Source organism: Cydia amplana, chromosome 21 (assembly GCF_948474715.1).
Source record: "Cydia amplana chromosome 21, ilCydAmpl1.1, whole genome shotgun sequence".
Classification (NCBI taxonomy): domain Eukaryota; kingdom Metazoa; phylum Arthropoda; class Insecta; order Lepidoptera; family Tortricidae; genus Cydia; species Cydia amplana.
Genome location: NC_086089.1, coordinates 9,020,622 through 9,026,164, shown reverse-complemented (window position 1 = coordinate 9,026,164; position 5,543 = coordinate 9,020,622). Strand labels below are relative to the sequence as shown.

The 5,543-nt window shown below is 41.9% G+C and overlaps 1 long non-coding RNA gene across 1 annotated transcript; it reads right to left on the bottom strand.

Annotated features, from left to right (window-relative positions):
* Positions 1–543: 543 nt before the first annotated feature.
* LOC134658064 (uncharacterized) lies at positions 544–5,543 on the bottom strand. Its single transcript, XR_010097683.1, has 4 exons — positions 5,447–5,543; positions 4,648–4,771; positions 4,112–4,262; positions 544–704 (listed from the first exon to the last, which is right to left on the bottom strand). It is a non-coding gene; the product is annotated as an uncharacterized LOC134658064 (long non-coding RNA).

Here is a 5,543-nt window from a genome sequence, read left to right as displayed (position 1 = left end):
GTCACATAGTTTAGTTTAATAGAACGAAGTACCATTGCGTATGTTTCGGCCCGGCCGAAAGGTTCGGCCGTTTTTTTGGCCGAAACCGAAACTACGGCCGAAACATGATTTTATGGCCGAAACTGGCCGAAACCGAAACCGAAACCGAACCTTCGGTCGGACACTACACATGTTACATCATGCCAGGGGCCGCCCCAGGAACCAAGGTGTGTCTTTCTTGGACACCTCCGAGTCCAGTTGTAGGCAGCAGACCTACAGCTGGCCGAGTATCTTTACGGATATGGAAATTCTCAGGTTCATCTTCTGTTCCCAAAACAACACAAGTCAAGAACTGAACAAAACACGTTATTAATTATTTTATTTATTTTCATCATATGTCTAATACCTATAGCTATATGGTATATGACTAATTTTAATAAAATGTTGCCATTTAATACGACCAAACGATTTCTTCCGATTCCGACTTTAAATCATTATTCCCTTTTTCACCAACTTGCTCCTTCTTAGCGTTGACCGACCAAATGAACTCCTCCCTACTAAGAGTGGCTCGGCGCTGGCGTCGGCCATCTTGGTAATCTTGCACGTCATCACAGAGGGCCACGTCGGGTGTGAGGGGGGCGGTGGGGGGAGGCAGTAGTGTGTAGCGGTGCGTGTAGGTGTCGCTCGCGGCACCTAGGACTGAGCTGTCGGTCGTCACTTTGTATCTGGGGATGATAAGACTTTGTCTACTACATGAAAACTTTACATCATTGACGGACAGGTATTGGGTGAGATCAGGGCCAAGAAAGAGAGCTCATCAAGCGGTCTAGCATGAGTTGCGTTCTCGCGCGCAACTTCATACATCTTGTGCGACTTCAAGTATGGAGTTCAAGGAACTCATGCTAGACCGCCAGGTACTTTAGACAACGATTAGAGCACAGCAACCTTCGCAAAAGTCCACTTATAACGGATGACTCACGCTAGACCGGGCCGGGGCAGGGCCGGAGCTTCCGGAGCTTCGTTTTCTAATGGAAAGCATCACGTGATCACCGTCATCTGTCATAGAAAAGTAAGCTCCGGAACTCAGAGCATATAATACTAGAGAGCGGACAAGCCGCCGGCGGCCGTGTCGCAGTTGTTAGCTCATTGAGCATACAACGCCGCCAGTTCGCCGTCCGTTGTTACCGAGTATGCACGCGCGCTGTTCACCGAAAAACTTCTGTTTTTTACCAAAATGCCGAGTTGTGCAATAATTACTTGTAAACATTGCAGTGATTTGATTAATTTCCAGACCAATGGGATCACTTTTCACAGGTTTCACTACTTATTTCAAATAAAACCACGAATTCAACGTAATCTTCCGACTTGTATCCATGTAAGCTTACACTTGCTTGTCATTTAATATGTTTCATTATACATTGCTGCTGTACAAGTAACATGATTGCAAAGTACAGTGTTTACGCCGCAATGAACTGGGTACAAAATGATTCACTCAATGAGAAATTTTCTCATAGTGCAGCAGCGATGTGCTCCGCTTGGATAGTGCTGTGCGGCACCTATAACACGTATCGATAAAACCAGCCCAGGATTAGTTGACGCTAAAAATAATTTAAAAATTTAAAGATGGTTACTGTCTCTAATATAATATATTATTATAATATTATTTAGTATAAATTTTGTGTAATTCGTTACCTAATGGTATGTATGTATGTATGTATGTATATACTTTATTGCACATGGAAATAAAAACGAGAAACATAGTTACAGAGTAAATTAAATACAACAAAAGCGAACTTATCTCTGTATGGGATCTCTTCCAGTTAACCTTTGAGGAAACGAATAAACAAAAGTAACGATGAATGACAAACAAAAACAATAGTGTACAATCACTAAAATGAATGAAATGCAAGTTTTGAATACACATTGCTACAAATAATATATATAAACATAAATAGAAATACTTAAATAGATAAAATAAAGCGTATCTATATATATAAATATAACCTAAATAAAATAAATAAATACTCAATATATATCATAAATAAATAGATATGAGCTCGAACCAGAAAAGTAAACGAAACTAAAGAAGTACTAATCGAGGAAAACCGAATCACTTATGTATCGGAAAGCCACAATTTTTTAAGCCTCTCCTTGAGTGATGCTACAGATTGCTACAGTGTCTGTCTACTGTGCACGAGGTCTCGGGTTCATTTTACTGGGCAGTAATTGACTATAAATATTAAACGTAATGGGTCAAACAGATTACTGTGTTATCGTCTTTCCTGTAGACATACACAAGAGTTAAGGGCTATAAAGGTTAATTTTCTTATTTAACCCTTATCCACGTGAAAAGGTCCTCCTTTTATTTAGAGAACTATGATAAAATCATTACTTACATGCCCACAAGCTGTTAACTATTGCCCACAGGAGAGAAAACTAGTGTGTTAGCGCTAACTGTACATTTTTCTTATAGCCCTTAACTCTTGTGTATGTCTACAGGAAAGACGATAACACAGTAATCTGTTTGACCCTAATATACCCGCGTGCATTTGCACAGATAAGAAAATTATTGTTTTTTATTGCTCTATAATAAATTAATAATCAAAAATTCGATGTTATTATTGCAATCAAATTTCGAATGCCTTTTTTCTGAACACATCATATGACATTTTTTAATATGTGTGTAGGTAGATAAAGTAATATATGCAACTGTACATTATTAAGCAATTTAAGCATAATAATTTACAGTTACGTAAAGTTTATGTAACTGTATCGGCCATATTCGAACTTTAAGATACGTCAATCGTTTCACGTTTCAATCTCTAGTATTTGACGTATCTTAAAGTTCGAATATGGCCGTACATTCCTTATTTTTTGATAAACTACTAATATCTACTTAAATCAAATGTCTTGTTTTAACAAGTAAATTTATTCCATAAATAGGCAATTAAGAACAATGATTCCGAATATTTATATTTGAATAGAGTTCATGAAGTTATCGACACACAGTCTTTTCCGACAGTCGATCAAATATCGATATCACGGTGTCCCGGCTCAGTTCCCGTAATTATCGTTGTGTGCGTGCGTGATGACACGACTCGCTGGTCGTTCGCATGTACACAGACATTGAAATGATGCGCGTGTATTGTGCAATAGGAGCGTCCATCTACAAGTGTGAGTACTTTAGGTGTGTGCGTGAGTTGTCTTTATAATTACTGGTGCTTTGTGTGGGTTCGAGAACTTGCGACAGGCGTATTCAATACAAATCACCGGGCATACCCGATCTCCTTCCTTCCTATATCTGTGCTCCGGAAGCTCCGGCCCAGACACGGCCCGATCTAATGTGAGTCATCCTTAAAGAAAGCTCGGGTACTTTAGACTACGATTGAGCACAACTACCCTCACAAAAGTCCAGGAAGCAAAAACTCAGAGGTGTACAGCTCACAGAGCCACTAGTAGAATCTGGGACAACAGATACACAAAAATAAAAAAAAACTGGACAAGTGCGAGTCATCATCGTCATAATCTGTGAACATTTCAACTGTATAGCTATATAAGTATCACCGTTCATGTGATACAGCCTGGTGATACAGACAGAGGGACAGTGGAGTCTGTCCGTCCGTATTCTATAAGCAATAAAGTATCTACATACATACATACATACTAAGAATAGGTTTCGTGGCTTCCAACCTCCGTGGCGACCTGACATAGACCAACTGACTGACTGGCTGACTGACATATATATTTGGAACTACGGACATTTAAATTCAAAATTAGACATGACAACAACAGGACAAAATAAGATCAGTTCACGACGGACAGCCAGACCGACCAGACAGACTGTTCAAGTTCAATAGACTCCCATTTTTACCCTTTGGCACAGAATAAATAATAGTACTAAGTACAGAAGACTCACTCTCTAACAAAACGCGTCTGTTACGACAGATATGGCCGCTAGGTGGCGACAGCGCCACGCGCGGCTTATGGCTTTCCCCAAAATTGGGGCCGAACGAATGTACTTTTAGCTACCTGTACCAAAGCGACAAAATCGCGTAGTGAGACACGCCTGCCTTTGGGTACGGAACCCTAACAAAGCTTAGGGTACCTGTAGTCCAGGGTATCTGTAACTGACCTGAGCGGCACCGCGTCCCCTCCCTCCCTGTACACAAAGAAGTCGTGTGTGTAGTTAAGGGCCTCCCCCCGCGCCGCGCCATAATCACCCGGCTTGCCGATCAACACGTTCTGCCAGTGCTCAACCTGCAGGCCTTCTTCAGTTTTGTAACCTGTTGCAGAGAGAAGCATTTTAAACGGTGCCGTTGGCCAACAAGCATGCGACCCGAAAAATAAAACTATATGTCTTTAACAAAAAATGTATTCTTGGGATTTGAAAGCACTATAATCGTTCACGTATATCTCAGGACGGGCCTTACGGGCACTAAAAATGGTACTAGTTCAGCGGCGTCACTCACGAATTCGAGCCAATCATGCAGTCTTACGCAACTAGTTGCGACCAATCGCGCGCGTGATTCGAACTCATCAACCAATCGTGTTGTAGCGGTGTCACGCCGCTGTACTGGCCCCATTCATGCCCCATTTTTATTATTGCCCGTAAGGCCAGTCCTGATTATAATACCTACATAAAAGTTGTTGTTGATTTGACAAACTCACCGACAAACTTGAAGGGCTCCAAGTTAGGAAGACCAGGGATGGAGTTATCCGCGGGGCTTGCGGGGAGCGCGGGGGACTTCGTGCAGCGGCGTACCGGGGCTCCGCTTGAGGCGTCTATGTCAATCTGTTCCGTTTGGTAAGAAGGTAAACGTAAGGCGAGGTACAGTCGATTACAAAGAGATGTATACACTTTTTCACCTTACTGCCTTGTAATAAGGTGAAAAAGTGGATACATCTCTTTGTAGTCGACCCTAAATTTTTTTGTTATTTAAAAGACCTGTTACAGATGGACAGATAGACTTCGAAATGCTCTCCTACTAATGTACCTACAAGAAGAAATTGATAAAGTCGCCATGCACTTTTACGGCTGACGGTACTTACATATCCCAATACTAACGCAGCGTACTAAGTAGGCGAACAACACGCGAACGCGAAGCGAAGCGATGCGGCGCGGGGTGAATCAATCATTTGATACCTATAGAAGTACCTAAGTGTCTTAAAATAGGTACGTACGTGTGCGATCTCGTAGCGAACGCGAACGCAGTGGGCGCGCCGCTTCGCTTCGCATTAGCAGACGCAGCGTTACATTCGTTTTCATTTTCTTAAGAGTGTTAATAGAGTGGCATTCTCTAATACCAACTCAATTAATTTACGTTTGGACCGAGGGGGGGGGATGGCCGCCGTGTCGTGTGTAACGTAGGTGTTAATCAATTTGCAGACATATAATATAATAAATAGAACACAGACGAGCAACTCAATAATGTTTCATTCAAGGCTTCATAAAGTAAAAATATTTGACCTTAAGGAATTGAGTTTGGCCCTGCCCGGCCGGACCCCGGTAGATGGTAGACGAGTTCTCTACCGTAGTGCGCGCTGTGCCCGATTCTGCATGGTAT